We start from the raw sequence: 17614 nt of genomic DNA, 5'->3' as shown, positions 1-17614 counted from the left end.
CCTGCCCACAGCAGGCTGAGCCTGCTGCTCCTAGCCTGATGACTGGGAGCCTCATGTACAGCGAGCATCTGCCTACTGTGCATGTTCAGGTCTCATTCTGGGGAGCTCAGTTTTGCTGCTTTATTGTCGCTGGAAATTATTCAAGTTACGTAAGTCATCACGTCATCCCTGCCTGGGGCTTCTTTTTTCTTTTTTAGCTATGTTCTGAGTTGCCCTTTTCCCGGGAGCGTCCCTCAGGATCTCCACTCTGACCAGGTAGTTTGGACTCTGACTCTGTCTACACCGTGTACAGCTGCTCACTCATCCTCTGGCCTCATGCAAGGGGTAAGATAGGAGCTTTGGCAAGACAATTAGAGCTTCCACTCTGGGTTTTGGTCAGGCCTAGGGAACTGAGTCTACCTCACACTGTCAATCACAAGTGACTAGCATCTCATCCCTGCCCACTGATGCCACTCACCCTCAACCTCCTGTAACTCTCCCAGTCCCTCCTGAGTCAAACCAAAGGAACAACCTAAATGGCAACCCTTCCCGACCCTAAACCTATGTAAATTGTCACAGTTGAAGGAGAAAGACAGGGGAGGGAAGAGGAGGCAGGATCTCCTCACTAGGCCAGTGCTCGTCCACTTACACCTGGACTCACCCCTCAACAACTCTGGTTTAGAATGCCCGGCAAGAGGGCCACTAGTCAGTCCTGGGAGAGGTCAGTTTCCATGCTTGGGCCACTATACCTCTGCTAACACTTCTAAGGAGGCTGGTTGGTGCAACCATAGAGAAGTGGGCAGCAACTCTGACTCTCATCCATTTTATGGTTACTTTTAAAAATGTACATCATACAACTTCAGAAAACTAAGATGGGGGACTCTGTAGCCCACCTTCAAGCCTTTAAGGATGAATCCATTCCTGAGTGGGAGTCAGGAAGACCCAGGAAACTATACACTAAATACCTTTGAACTTTTCTCCACTCTCCCTATACACGTTCTTAGAAGTCTGAGTAAGAGGTGTTGGGGGATGTACCCTGGCAACCCACCATCAGATTCGACTTCAGTTCCGTGCTTACTGGGCAATGGTTGAGTTGGGAAGCAATGGTCAGTTCTCAGTTTTCTGCAGAATTCTGAGTCCTGCTGTCTCACTGTCTTGAGGAAGCAGGTATTGACTGTGAAATGAGAAGGAAAGGAGGGAGTTGACGATGAGAAACACCCTGGAGTTGGGGGTAGAGAAGAAAGATAGGCACAGTCAACTGACTTCCCAAGCAGTGACATCGTCACATCCAAGTCACGGCTCCTAAGTTTGAAAGTTAGGCTGTGGTGGCATATCAGCTCATACTCAGAGACTCCCAGACTGTGGGTTTGTTCCTTCCAAGCCCAGTTATCAGGGAAAACATGGTTTTTATTCTCTTGTTTATGCATCTTTGGAGTGTGGTGTCATTCATTTTCCTTCTGGGGCAATATAACCCAATAAAGCCTGGGGCTGGGGGAACAGATCATATTCTGATATGTGATGAGAGAGATCTTTGAAGGAAAGAAAAATCCTTACTGGTCTGTGAGGAAAACTAAGCATCTGACACCCTCATTTCTTGTTTTCCACATCACCTTGGCTTTGGTTATCAACAATAACTGACACAATTGGACTTCCCTCAAATCATTGACAGACAATTTTCTTTCTGAGTGGATCTACCTGAGTCAGAAAGAGAAAGATGTCTGCTTCAGGTACAAGTGATGGACAGCCACATTGGTCTCAGGTTAGCCTGTGGAATGCAGGTCTTCATTCCAGGAGTTTTTCAAGAGCCCTGGTACCTGTCTTGCTCAGTTTCAGCCCCTGATCTTTATCTGTGGCATCCCTGCTTGTGTTGCCATTTTTTTGAGATTGCTGTTGTCGTTGCCTTCCCTGGCCAGCCAGTTGCTTACATTATTCAGCTGCCCAACTCCTCACTGTACCGGCTCTCCTAAAATTGGTATTTTCCCCATCTTCTCACATGTCATAGGGAATCGACAGTGCCTCCTCACATCTAAGTGTCTCTCTCTCTCTCTCTCTCTCTCTCTCTCTCTCTCTCTCTCTCTCTCCCTTCCTTTGCCTTCTTTCCTAAAAGGACAGGTATTTCCAATAGCTTTCTTTTTCTTTTCTCCCACCTCTTCAGAAAATGTATACTTAGACTCTCCAAATTTACCCTCCTAATTTCAGAGGCGACTCTTCTCTATGCTTTTAATCTTTTCTTTTCACTCAATTAATATCTATAATAGACTGTATTACAATAACACAAGCTCAACATTTTAAAATTAACTTGTTTACTTTCTTAAAATTAAAATTTTATTAATTCATTTATTTAAGTGTATATGTGCATGCCTTCATGTATCTGTACAGGTGCACATGGGTAGGAGTAGGAGGACAACTTACAGGAGTTGGTTATCTACTTTAACAATGTGGATCCTGGGGACTGAATTCATGTCTTCAGTCTTGGTAGCAAGCATCTTTATCAACTGAGCCATCTTTCCTGTACTTATTTACTTTTCTGCCCTGCCCCAAAACCACCTTATCATGCTCCATTTTCTAGGTGTTCAGGGACATCATATATTATCCTCTCCATTATCTTGGCCCCATTATATTTAAGTATCTTTACCATAGATAGTCAATTGCTGGCTCATGTCAAGATAATTTTATCACCCAAAATCCTAGATTCCTCCCAACTGAAACATCAAAGTTCACAATCTACAGGGGGTCTTTCTTCTAAAAAATTACAGCTCCAAGAATGCACTTTTCTTGCTCAACAACCTTGAAGTCTGGCTTTTTAATAACTCCAACATTATAGTTTTCTTCTTTCCTGTAACTTTTAATACTCTAGATGACCTGGTTCTAGCAAATTTTACAATGTCATCTCTTACTGTGGGCTATGTGACATTATCTTTCTTTGCTTCATGTATGTCTGTTTCTTCCAAGCTACTCTATTGTCTGCACTTTTATCCCAAGCATTGCACTCAACAGTTCCATCCTTTCATAATCATTTCATTCTCCATTTCCTCGCATTATAGCCATTGTGGTTTATAGTAACTATTTTCAGCATTATCACTTTTATACTTCCTTTAAAGTAATGCTGTGTAAGTTATTTTTCCAATAAAACTCCTAAGAAACATGTCGCATACATTTTTGAAACCTCCAGTGTGTAGCCTAGCAGTTATTGAAGAAATGGAATTCATTTTGCCTTCTTACCATACTTGGTTAACAATCAAAGCTACTACTTCCATTTCCCTATTCTCATTCCTCCTCCTCCTGCTCCATTTAGATCTAAAACACAGACTGCCACCATATGGTGTCTTTCTAATCACAGTCTTGCAGAAGAGGAAGAGGCATGTTATTGCAGACTACAGATCCTTCAGATGCATGAAGTACTAGTCTCACTTAAGAACAAGTACTTGCACTGAGCCCTAATACTTTTCATGTTATCCTGTTGGGCTTTTCATCCTCCTTTAAGACTGTGCTAATTTAACTTTGCAAAGGTTTTCGTAGGAGACCTTTTTTTTTTGTTTTTAACCAAACTATAAACTTCAATGTCTACTCCAGACAGGTAGGTTTCATTCTGGGAGGAACACCACTTTTTCATCACTTTAATATACCAGCATATTCTGATAGAACATTAATTGTCATTTAGTTGATCAATAAGGAATAAAAATAGAACAGGCTAAGAAGTGAACTTTTGGAAATAATGATTCTACAATAGACCGTTGGGACTGATCAAGATGGAGTAAGCACACTATTTATTATCCGTTCCATTGGTTGAAGCTTAAGCATTTGGATGGAACACAAAAGGTAAAGGACTCAGAAAAGCAAGCAACAGCAGGGAGGTAATGGGGAGAGCTTAGAGTTTAAAGGTCAATGCGATGCATCTGAGTCAATTTGGGATGTTAAAATAGAATGGAGTAGACTGGGCAGCTAGGATTACTAAAAATATATTCCTTGAAGCTTTAAAGGTTGGAAAGTCTAAGAGTAAGTTACCACAGGCAGGTATGTCTGTTGTGAGACTTCTTCGTGTTTAGGTGTTTTCTTTTGGACTGTATAATCTCACCACAGATGGAGGAGCAGGGAGGGAGAAGGAATATGAGCTGGTTTTTACACTAGCAGTATTGCTGTAGCTCCCCCAAACCTTACCTCCTAAGATCATCACAGCGGGCATTAGGATTTTAACATGTAAAATTTGGGGATGCATAAAAAGCCAGTGCTAACACAGTCCCTATTTCACCCTCCTTTGTGCCTCAGCTCTTATTCGAAGAGTGTCCACAGTCTGAGAGGTAGAGCTACTCAACAGCAGAGAGTAAGGTCCAAAGGAATGCCATCCTGTGACCAGGAGTCCAGTTACAGTTCTCTGGCAGCTAGAAGATGTTGTGACTTACAATCTACATTGTTTTTATTGTTTCTCGTTTTCCTTCTTGACTGTGCATAAGCCTGATTCACATCATGGGGCTGAATTTCCTAGATATGCTGGTGATGGTGAGATGATTAAATTCTGAGAGAGAAGCTGTCTTCACTTTCAGGAACAAGAGGTCTACAGTGCTCTGAAGCATGAGTGTGTGCGTGTGTGTGCGCGCGCATGTGTGTGTGTGTGTGTGTGTGTGAGCCTTCTTTCCTGCCTTTTTACAGTCCCATCCTTTCATACTAATTGTAGCTTTCATTGCAAAGAGCTCTCTAAAACCTAGAGAGAGAGACTCATCTTTCCAGCCAAAGGGCTCACAGAGATTTCTCTGGAACATGAAGAGTTGGGAATCATTGAGCAGTGACAGCTAGAAAGGGTATATCCTAACAATAGGGAAAGGACTTGGTCCAAGTCATCTCCTAAGGTATCTCTACAGAATGTGTTGGGTACACCCAAAGAAGCATGGTCAAGGCTCTGCCGTGACTCATGGAAGATGAGGCAGCATTTCCAGTCTCATCTGAATCAAATGCTGATGACACAAACATACATATTACTCAGTTTTCTGTCATTATAGGGAAGGACCCGAGAGAGTCAGTGCATTACTTTGACTCACTGTTCCTGAAGCTCTAGCCATGAGGCAGCACACCATGACAGGCAAATGTAGAGAAGCATTCAGCTCATGGCCAGGAAGCAAGAGAGAATAAGCAGAGGGCACCATGGCACCACGATTTCCTTTAAGAGAGTATGCCCAGTGACCCAAGGACCCATTCTACAAGCCCAGATCCCCTAAGTACCAGTGCTTCCCAGTAGGACCACTTCACAGACCCCCGAGCCCTTTAATGCATAAACGTTCAAGGAATGTTCAGTATCCATACTGTGGCAAGAAGCCACAATTAAGGTTCTCCAGAGGAAGATTACAAGACACCGTCACCCAACCCTGCAGTCTGTGTATCCACGATTCAGTACAAAACCTCCCAGCCTGCAGAATCAGGAACAATTTAATAAGACTCAAGGGCAATGACAATATCAAGAAGGACCAAGCATTGACATTAACAAATGAAGTTTCTTAAGAACTTTATGTCCATGTACCTTGAAGTAAAAGCAAACACTCTTGAAGTAAGTACATGATAAAATTTCTCACTAGAAAAAGAAATAGCTAAAAGGAAATTCAGGTAAAAACTTTATAACACAAACAATATATACAATATTAAAAGGCATTATTTGGTCCCACTAGAATGATGGAGATGCTGGGACAAGAACTAGATAACATTTAATGATAGAAACTGTACTGAAGAATGAAGAGGACAAAGAATGAAAAGAAATGGGGTAGAGGCCGAAGAATTTGTATAAAACCTTCAGAATTTGTGTCATTGACTTTCCTGGAGGAAAGGCAATAAACTCCCCCCAAGATCAAGTTATAAAATAAGGAAAAGAATCGGACAGACATTCCTCTATGGTAGTCAACCAATAACCAATGACTTTCTGAGAAAATGCTTAACATCCATAATCATCAGTCAACGCTGCACTGAGTTTGGCTTTTATCAGCAGAACAATATCAAATGCTAGCAAGAATGTGGGGAAATTGAAGCTCTTTTATGCACTTCAAAAAATTTAAAATAGAGTTTCCATATGCTCCAGCAATGCAAATTCTAAGTGTGTGTATGTATTTAAAATTTAATGCTATAAAGTTCCCTCTGAGTGCTATTTTAGATGGGTTTCACAAATTCTGATATTTCATATTTTTGCTTTTGTTAGACTCAACATATTTCCTATTTTTTAAAGGACTGGATTTGTTTTTGTTTATTTTAGAACAGAAGAAACCATAAGGTAAATGTCTATGAATCTACTCTGGAAACTTGGAAAATAAAGAAGAGTAGGATAAAAATGAAAGGCAATGATTAAGTTAATCAAGTTGAAGGGCAGCCATGACATTGAAAATACGATAGTAATTAAAAAACTGAAAGACTCTGGGCTGGAGAGATGTCTCAGCGGTTAAGAGCACTGACTGTTCTTCCAAAGGTCTTGAGTTCAATTCCTGGCAGCCAAATGGTGGCTCACACTACCTTGAATGAGCTCTGAAGCCCTCTGCTGGCATGCAGGCAGAGGATTGGTATACATAATAAATAAATAAAATATTTAAAAAAACCTGAAAGACTCTTGAAGCAAACCTGTAGGCATACTGACTAATAGAAAAGAGAGCACATGCAAGTCACCAAAATGGAGAACTAAAGAGGGGACATTGAAAGGATAAGTTAAGATTATTTATGATGTTATTAATTTTATATCATGTAGGCCAGGCTAAGAGAAATCGAGATAAGCTGGTAAAACATTATTTCTGGGTGTGTCTGTGAGGAGAATGTTCCCGAAGTGATTAGCATTTGGATAAGTAGAGAAGGTGGACATAAATGGACCAGAATGGATCAAAAAGGTGGAAGAAAGGCAATGTCTTGTTCTCTTTTTAAGCTCGGCACCAGTCTCCTCCTGTTCATGCACATTTGCTCTTCTGGTTGTTAGGCCTTTGGATCTAGGCCAGGACTTGTACTATTGGCACTATTTTAAAATACGTATTTTGCACTGCAATTGTCTTCATAGACTGGTTTCCCCTCCCCCAGTTTGTCCCAGATCTTCAACACTGTCTACCCAACTCCATCTCCTCTCTCAGCATGGACACTCTTTGAATAAATATATAATTCCACCTACTCCATTGGGTAATGAACACACTGTGATGTATCCATCCAATGGGAAGCAGAAATAAATAGGGGCAAAATGTGCCTGTGTACAATGCCATAGGTAAGTCTGAAGTGTGTTAGGCCTGTGGGAAAGTCAGACTCACATAGCTAAGTCCTGTATGGATCCACTTATATGAAGTTCTGGAAAAGCAAAACTGTAAGGGCAAAGAGCTGATGATTGTGGGGAGTTAGAGGAGGGGAGGCTTTGACTAAAAAGAGACAGCACGAGAGAAAGTTCAGGCTGACGTGGGAATGAGGGGTGCACACCACTATGCATTTGTTAAAAACTATGCACTAGACTCTAAGAAGATGAAACTCAAGTCAAAGTAAGAGGTAGATGGACAGATTTGCAGAGTGTAGGGACAAAAGGAAAACAAAACAGAAAGGCAGACAGACATTCAAGGAGAGCTCCAGTGTGGTCAAAACTGGAGGTGAACCTGCCATACGGGATGAGGTGTAACGAAAAAGAATTAATGAAGAAAGGTGTTTTCAAAGTCCCATGGAATGCTGCTAAACAGTATGGCTCCTGCCTCTAACTCCTGTTTACCTGTGCATGTATAAACAGAATGAGCCAGACTTTCCTTTTTCTGTGGAAGTGTGTGTGTGTGTGTGTGTGTGTGTGTGTGTGTGTGTGTGTGTGTGTGTATGTTCAGGGTGTAAGTTATCTTTTGGTTATAAAGTAATTCAGGACCTAAATGAATTTTAGTTTTTTCGGGGGAATACTTCTGGTAACAACATCTGTTTTCAGATGAGCCCCTACAAGTTAAGCACTGGATTGTTGTTAGATACATAGCAAGTCCAGGTCAGAGTAGCTGAGCGTGTCTATCACTGAAATAAACATAATTTCAAGCTAGTTGACCACACACTTTGGAAAATTTTAAAAAATCAAAATATAAGGAGTTGGGATAAAACATGAAAATCAGTAATTAATATTACTGTAATTCAATAAAGATTCAGTAATTAAAAATATCGACAGATGTTTTAAGAACTAAATGTGACTTTTAACTCACCTAAGAGATGCCATATCATCTAAAACTACAATTTGGTGTGACTCCATGAGCATCAAACATGAAAATACATTTGTGCATGAGTGGGCCCCTGAGCAGGTCTTGGAAAGACAACCCCGCTGTCTCATTCTTAGCTTTCACAGTCCCTAATGGAAGCCATTCAGTCTCAGAGGCTTTCGGATACTGTATTTTGATCACACTCATCACCTCAGTCATCTCCTCCCTGGCTCACCTGTTTATTCCATGACTTCCCTGGTCTGCCAGGTCTGCCTCTGTTCCATAGTCACCCCACTTTGCATCCTTATTTTCAAAAGCTCTCCAGCAATCATGCTTCTCATACACTCTTGTGTGTGTGGCCATCCATTTGCTCCTGTTAGACCCAGCAGTATCCCCACCCTTAAGGAAACTGTCTTTCCCTCTAGAGCTCTGTCAGTACCCATAGGTTCTTCAGGTACTCACGGGATTCCATGCCCATCTCCCTTGATGCCACTTTCACAGTCTTAGGAAGGCTCTTGTGAGAGTCTTAATCATTTGGCTGACATGAACTCTCTTATCCTTACCAGCAAAAACCCAGGTATGCATGATAGAAAACTGTGTGGGATTAAAATAGAGTGTAATAAACAGAGGATAGTAAATAGAGGATCAAACAAATAAACAAACATTTTCCAGCCTCCTTGGACCTAGAGGTGGCTCTGGAAATTTTTTTTAAGAAGTTGGATGGGGGTGGGGCTGGAGAGGTGGCTCAGAGGTTAAAAGCACCAGCTGCTCTCTCTTCCAGAGGTCCTGAGTTCAATTCACAGCACGTACATGGTAGCTCACAATTATCTCTAATGAGATCTGGTGCCCTCTTCTGGCCCGCAGGCATACATGCAGGCAGAACCCTGTATACATAATAAATAAATCTTAAAAAAAAGGAAGTTGGATGGAGTTTCCCCAGTTAGCTTTATAGACAGCAATAGACAGCAGCAGCTTTCTTCTTGTTTCTTCTCTGGTCCTCTTCCTCCTCCTCCTCCTCCTCTTTCCTTGATATGCGGACACAGGCTGCAGGAGCAGCCACATTTGGAACACTGAGCAATCCTCATCCCATGGGATTATATTTTAAGATTAGGATGACAGAGAAGACCCTGAAGAAGGGCTTGGAAACCTGAAATGAGCCCTGAGACCTATAACCCCACTTCCTGTGACATGAGAACACCAAGTCCCAGATCTGTGTGGCCATTCTGAACAATGTTCTATTTCAGGCAGCTCAGTCCAGTTGCTAACTAACAATGTTTATGAAAGCATAAATCTAATCATTAATAGAATCATAAATAAAAATTCATACTGAAAAGACTACAGAAGCTAAACCCAGCAAGATCCTGACATATCCTAGGTAACAAGCCCCAAAGATAACAGCAGAAAAAATCATTAAAGGATGACAAAAAAGGCCCATATGTGCTGTGTATGAGAGGAGGATGAAAATAAGATAAAATTCTACTATAGTCTCAAAAATGACTTATCTGTAAAGGACCCCCCCAAAAAAGCTAGGAATTAAATGTTTGACAACAAAAAGCAGTGCGTAGGACAGAATTATCATCAGACCCAACAGAAATGAAGGCAACGTCATTAAGTCAAAGATCTTTCATTTGATAAAAGGTAACTATGAAAGATCCATCTACCAGAAATACATATACCAACCAAAATTTCTTAGAACAAAGGTAAATTGTTGAAGGTCTGCTATAAGACCTGGACATTTGTTAAGTCTTCAAAGGTCAGGAAGGTATGAGACATAAGGGCATAGAATTTTTTAATGATGTCCAGCTATGAGCGTGCTTATAATGCCACTTCGGGGAGAACACACAGAACTCCTTCTCAGGGTCTTTTCTTGTTCTCTTCCATCCTTCATTCATTCTCTTGATCTTTTTTCTTCTCACTCCTTTTCTCTCTCTTTTATTCTCTCATCTCTTTCCCTCATTTCATCCCCTCTCTTTTGTCTATTTTTTGCTTCTTTTCCTTTTCTTTCATCTTGCTATACGAGCTAGGCTAGTCTCCAGCTTCCACTCCCCCAATGGAAATCTCCAGAATATGTATGTACTCTTACAAGTATGTACGGTCACACCTATGTAAAACATGTTCTCAATAGTTGAGTACATTTTCTTTTTTTTTCTGGTTTTACGAGACAGGGTTTCTCTGTTTTGTTTTGGAGGCTGTCGGTCCAGCCCGGCCTCGAACTCACAGAGATCCTCCTGCCTCTGCCACCTGAGTGCTGGGATTAAAGGCGTGCACCATCACTGCCCAGCTAGTTGAGTACATTTTCAAAGACAAGACTTTTATAAAATCATGAACTATATTAACTAAATTGTATGTTCTTATTTTTATCAAGAAAACACCTATTTTAATAAAAGAGATGTGCAGTTTTTTTCTTACACACGCATATGCACACACACAAACAAATTATATTTTTTATGATCTGGAAAATTTTCATAATATTATGCTTAAAAAGTCATTGTGCAGAACTCTAGGCCTTTTCATCTCAAACTTTAGAATGTATAGAATGAAGGGATAGTTTACTCTTCACAGTGAGCTATCATAGAGGGAAGTATTGAAGAAGACATACTTTTCTTCTGTTTTAGAATTTTCTATAGTCAATTAGTATTGTATTTAGAACTCTTGAAGAGCCAGTAATTGGTGATAAATGCTGAAAACCAAACTGAATACATATGAGGAATGGGCCTGTAAGCATGTGTGTGTGAATCTTAGAGCCCAAGGTTTAAAAACACTAAACTATTAACCATAGTTATCTCAGAGTGATGGGGTTTATAATTTCATCTCCTCAGACTTTCCACAATGAGTATCCATCATCTCTGTAATTAGGGAAAGTGTAAATAAAAATATTAAGTCTCCATTGGGAGTTTCCCTCAAGATGGCATAGGTATTCATGACCCAGAGTTGATCTCTGCCCAAGTATATGGCAATTCAAATAATTATGATTTAAAATAATTATATGTATATATGCACACACATCTATGTGTATATACATACATACACACATGCATATATAAATGCGTAGACACATACACACTGAGAGAGAGAGAGAGAGAGAGAGAGAGAGAGAGAGAGAGAGAGAGAGAGAGAGAGAGAGAGAGAGAGAGAGAGATTTATAGTTTAGAGGTGCAGAGTGATGACAGCCTTTACATCCCAAAGTCAATAGAAGGGCCCGGCATTTGACTGAGGATTTATGATTTTTTTGGAAATATCTTCTAAACATGTTCCTGTGACATGGGTTGTACTAACCAAGCTCATCCTTCAAAACTGGAGGGAGCATCTGCTGACATTTTATCTTGTTTTTATTCTTTTCCTCTTTCTTCTCACACATGACACAAGTAGACTTAACTTCTGAACGCATGGTAAAAGTAGCAGAACACTAACTTGTCCTTATGGATAAAGATCTAGAATGAGATGGGTGGTTGGCTAAACGGCTAGCTGGATTGTAATATAACCTTTCTTTCAACCCCAGAGACCCTTAGCTTAGTCAAAATACAGCTTACCCTCTCTTTTGGGGGCCCTGAGGTAGGTATAGAGGAATCTCATTATCAATCTTCAAGGATCTTTGGGGGAATCCTCCCAACCTGTGGACCTTCGGGATATAAATGATCCCTTGTATGGCTTGATTCCATATGCCAAGGTTCAAATGATGAGTGTCAAAATTGTGAAGGCGTTACACAGCCCAAAGTGTGGGCAGCCTTCTGCCGTCTTCACCAAGGACCAGTCTAAGAAGACAGTGTTTAATTAATTGTCCCTAAGAAGAATTCCAGTTACATTGTCAGTAACAGACTTTTTGCTATGTAAATAACCAACATCATGAGATTGCCAATGTGAGGTTAAGTAATAAAGACTTACACAAAAACGATTAGATGCCAGGCAGTATTCTGAGAGACAAGGATGCAGAGATATCTAAGAATGAATCAGATGAGCTCATAGCGATTGATTGATGGTTGGTTTAATCTAAAAGTATCTGTTTGTCTCAACTCCTTACTGTTGGCTCTTGGAACTAGATGACTTTCCTATGGGGTGGGTCTTCTGCATTGCAGTAGGGCTAAGCAGCACAATGGTCTCTAAGTAGTTGTAACAGTGGCCTCTGTCTTCAAGTTGAGGCAACTAAAGATGTCTTCCAGTATTGCCAACTTTCCTTCCTGGGTATGAGTGTAAGTGGTAGCAAAATTGCCCAGGACTGAGGTCTACCAGTCAGTGAATTAATATCACCGAGTCCCAACATTTTGTTTGGCCTTCTCTTCAAGACAGGATCTCAATCATTCTGCTCCCGTTTCCTTAGTGGTGGAATTACAAGTCTGTGCAACCATATTTTTTTTGATTATACTAATTAACTCAGGGCTGCATTTACATTAGGCAAGCACTCTACCAACTGAGGGACATACCCAGCTCCCAGTTTATTCACTCAATATGATCCTATGAAAGAATTTAGTAATCTTTGTCATGTGTGACTTCATTCTGAAATGAAGTGGGAGACAGAGGAAGTGGAGACCTGGGAGACTTTTAAAAGCTATAGTCCCACCAGGCGAGTTTGTTCTGCCCTGAAATGAGGAAGGAGGATAAGGAGGGGGGTTTCCCCTTTCCCAGTTAATATGTCTGTTGGTGTCACCCTTGTTCAGGTCTTGTTAAAGTAACCATGTAGATGAGACTTCATGGGTATAGCCTCTCTGACATTTCTATAAGGTGAAATCTCACAGAAACTTCCTATCTCTTTTTTTGTTACCATCTTTTCACACCTCTTTTAATTGGATTCCTGTGCCTTAGGTGCAGGAGTTGTGCTGTGGTTGTATCAGCTGGGATTAGGTACTGCATGGTCACTGCATTTTGACTGGTTGTGGTTTCCTTTACTGGTCTCTGTATGTTGACATTTTTTGATGGGAAGAGTAGGAAAAATGGTCTCCCCAGGACAAGCCCCCAAATTCATTATCTAATAGCAAATGAACAGCCATGGAATCTCATTTATCTATATTAAAGTAACGCTGTATAGACTAAGCATGGTGTGTGTGTGTGTGTGTGTGTGTGTGTGTGTACATGTGGGTGTGTGTTTATAGTTATATTTAAAGAAATATAGGACATGAAAGAAAACCAGGGAGAGGGTTCATGGGAAGGGATAGAGGGAGGAAAGGGAGAAATGGTGTAATTATATTTTAATTTCAAACAATATTTTAAAATATATGGAAGTAACTTGGGAAAGTCCATAGAAGAGGAGAAGAAAGAATCGAAGGAGGAGGAGGAGGAGGAGAGGGGAGGAAGAAGAGGAGAGAGGCAGAAGAAAGTTATGTACTTACAGGGATAGAAAAGGAGCCAAGAATGATGAGTTCAATCCAAGGTAGCAAGGAAGCCTGAGAAGGCACACTGTGAAAACAGGTCCTAACTGGCATGAAATAAAAGGGTTTTAACCACACAGAGCAAATCAGTCTCCAGACTGTGCCAAGAAGGAATCTGGAAGGGACACAATTATGGAGATGAGGACTAGAAAGGTGATTAGGGGCTCTGGGAGTTCCTTGTTCAAGGACTTGCTAAGGAAATGGAGCTGTAATTAGAATAGGGAGGAGGCTTTTCTCTCTTTCTTTCCCTTTTAGGCGATCTAAAAAGCTTCAGTAAATACATACCAGGAATCTATGAAATGTCCAAATCGGGAGGAAAATATTCTAACTTCAAAAATCACTAATGACTACATCCTAAAACAGAGCGAAGGTGCATTTGAAAACCAGCCTCCCAGATACCTGTCAAGTCTGGGAGCTTCAGGAGTTTCAGGTATGTCCTGAAGCAGAAGCTGACAAGCCATTGAAATGAAATTCTGAATAAAACGAGGACAGCCCATTAGCCCAAGCATGGGAAGGCACTCAGCAGCAGGCTTGTGAGCAGGGGCCTTCCCTCTTTCATTTTGTGGCTGATATTCTTACATTGAGAAGGGTAAAAAGTGACTTCTCTCTCTCTCTCTCTCTTTGCCTTTTTGGCAAGAGAATAAAAACCTAAACTGAGATCTGAGGCTTTTATAGTTTGGCAAATTTCAGAGCTATGAAAGAAGCATTTTTGGCACTTAGGGATGGGGAGGCAAGTGACATCATATGGCTTAAGGGAGAGAGCTAAAAGAGTGCACTTGGGCAACTTCAGAAGCTGGCTGACACTGAAAGAAGCCTTAATACTTTCCCTGTGAATTTAGTTGTCACAAAAGGCATTAGATTGAGGGCTGTACACTGAAGATGGCAGGTCCCAGGAGATGAGAGGCCAGGTCTGCATTGAGTGAAACTAGATTGGATGGGCAGCAGTTGATTCTGGTGTGTACGTGTGTGTGTGTGTGTGTGTGTGTGTGTGTGTATGTGTGTGTGTGTGTGAAAATGTACATGTGTGAATGAATGTGTGTAAGGGTCCGTATGCACATGGAGGTCTTATTATCCTGTCCATAGCTACTCCTATTCCTTGAGATAGGGTCTCTCATTGGCTGAAATCTACCAAGTACATTACGCCAGTTGGTCAGTGAACATCAAGGATCTGCCTGCTTCTACCTCATCAGCACTGACATCCTTGCCTTTGTGCTCAGCGCTTCTTACACAGGAATCAAAGTCATATTCTTGACTGGTGAGACAAGTGCTTTACCAGCTAAACTCTCTCCCAGTGTACTTGTCACCTTCTTGTTGATCTATGATGCTTGGGTCATCAACAAGACTTCATTCTGCTTCTGTCCCATCCCCAGTCACACCCTTTTCACAGAAATAGCTCTGGGAGCTAACTTGGATAATTGAGCTGCGATCCCAATGGCTCATGGAGATGCAGGAGCAGTCCTCTATCCAGGCTCCCTTTCTTGGGCATCTCGGCATCCCAAGTTATTCTCAGGATGATTTTTCAGATCATATATTTGAAAGATGTAAGTAGACATCTCTGAACATCTCTGCTCTTGTGCAGCCCCCTGATAAGGCATTATGGAAATCATACTATGCTCAGTAAATTAAGGACAACTGCAAAGATGATAGACAAAGAAGAAAGGATGAGTGAGAAAATCATCCATCCTTCTAACGGTTCAGACCACCCCTGTACCTTTTAGGGGGGGGAAACAGGGGTGTGTCTAGAGAAGGAAGCAGTTCTCAACCTAGGACATCACGGCCCCCCTTGGGGTTTGAACAACCCTTTTACAGGGGTCACCAAAGGCCATTGGAAAATACAAATATTTACGTTGCAATTCATAATAGTAGCAAAATTAATTATGATGTAGCAACAAAAATAATTTTGTGATTGGGGATCACCACAAAATAAGGAACTGTATTAAAAGGTCACAGCATTAGAAAGGTTGAGAATCACTTATCTAGATCAAGGAATACAGAAGGGAGACTGATAGCTCATGGTCCCATTCTTTGTTCTTTCTAAGCCTGTTGCTTTTCAATGACCATTATGAGGTGTGCAACTTAACTCTGGAGAGTATGGCAAAATAGGTAAATGAAACATTTTATTAAAGACTTTTAATAAAGGCAAATATTATCATGTAATGATAAAAAAGAAAAAAGGATTGAAAATATTCTCTTTGCTGCAAACTCACAAGTCAGAAAAGTCTAACTAAAGGCAACAAATTAAAACAAAAATCAGGATAATACTATGAAATGGCTTTTTAAGGTCTTATCTGTGGGTTTTCTTTTTGTTTCTGTGCTTGCCATCTGTATAGCCCTGGTTGGCCTAGCACTGGCTGTGTAGACCAGGCTTATTTTGAATTCATAGAAATCTTCCTGCCTCTGCCTCTGAGTTCTGGGAATTAAAGGTGTGCACCACAATAACCATCTTATGTGTATTTTGATGTCAATTATCTGTCAAATCAACTTTGTACTGCTCACTAAATTAACCTTCATGTTGAGTCTTAAACTGGGAAAATAACATGTGGACATGAGTTATATCCATCTACATACAATGTCCAGTTCACTTACTGCTTGTTTTCAAGTTTTGATGCAGGACACTCCCTTTTCTTTTATTGGCTGTGTTTGGGACTGATGACCCACGTGCTTTCTGAGCATGGGGTCCACTCTGTAACTCTTCTTGAGTCTCCCTCTTCCTTTCCCTCTTGCTCCAGCATGTCACTCAGCATAGGTGAACGGGAGAGCTTGCTGCTATGTCTTTCCTCTATTCTGCTACTGATACTATGAAGAGAAAATTCTGTCCACTTCTTTGTTCTGATTTATCTGTGTCCCCTCATTCCTTCTCTTTATCCTTGTAGGCTCACCCTGGCTCATGTGAGCTCTTGGTCTCATCTCCATTTGTTTCCCCCAAGACTGTACTACATCAATTCTTCTCTCTGTTTCTTAAATCTTTAGTTACATTTTCTGTACAGGTTCCTTCTCCCTCAGGCTAGAAGCATACTTATATTTTCTTCATCTTAGGAGAAAAACACATCCTCCAAAAACTCCCATGTCTCGTCAACTGTTACCCATTTCCAATGCCCTCTAAAACAAACACCTCTTATTTCCTCACTAACATTTGACCCAACTAGATTTGATTTTGCTCCTGTTACATCTTCAGCCTATATCTTTTCACAGGAATGGCTTTGGAAAAGTCAGTGATGGTTAGCATCTAATTATCAAACATGGAAGCAGTTATTCCCTTTCCACCACCACCACCACCACCACCACCACCACCACCACCACCACCACCACCACCACCCTCGTCTTCCTCTCACCTCTCCTGAATCTTGTATTAACTCTTCCTCTTGGAGCTCTCTGCTCCCATTTTTTTGATACCAACTCTTCCTGTTGTTTTTCTTTTATCATCTTTCTCTTTACCATCAATGAAAGCATGAATTTCCCTGGGAGCCATCTTTACCCTCATGCTAGCTCCACATGTTTTAGTCTCCCCAGGTCCATGACCATGTCTTCTCCATGGATGACTTTGACATAGCCTCATTGTTGAACTTGCCTCTAGTGTTAGCAGTTGTCTTCTGGTATTTGAAACTCAGGCTGTCCAAAAGTGAGTTAGCTTTTTACAGAAAATGCAGAGGTGAAGGCTCATCCTTTGAATAGTACCAAGCAGGTTAGAAGCTAGAATACCAGGGCTGAACCATATCTGCAGTGTCATCCAGTATCTAGAGAATTCTAAACAAGGTGAATGCAAGCTAGAAACTCCCACTCTTACTTAGCTTCAGATCCTCCATCAGTTCCCATAGCTAAAGGACACAGAGAAGGTGTGATGACGTGACTCATGTACAAATGGATGTGTCAGCCAGCTCTCTGGTGGAGGTAGTAGGTATCAGACCATCAGCATCTCATCCATAATCACTAGGTCCTGTCTGAGTTAGGTCCCAGCATCTTCATTTGTTATTAAGTTTCATTTTAAGTTTCTTTCCATCATGTGTATTTGTGTGCGTTTTGTGTATACAGATATGAGCATGGCATGACCTGTGTATAGAGGTCAGAGGACAGATGTCAGTCCTCGCTTTCTCCCTGGTTTGAGATAGGGTCCCTTGTCATTTA

Source organism: Mesocricetus auratus, unplaced genomic scaffold (genome assembly GCF_017639785.1).
Source record: "Mesocricetus auratus isolate SY011 unplaced genomic scaffold, BCM_Maur_2.0 Super-Scaffold_100018, whole genome shotgun sequence".
Taxonomy (NCBI): Eukaryota; Metazoa; Chordata; class Mammalia; order Rodentia; family Cricetidae; genus Mesocricetus; species Mesocricetus auratus.
Note: the sequence above shows the minus strand (reverse complement) of the source record.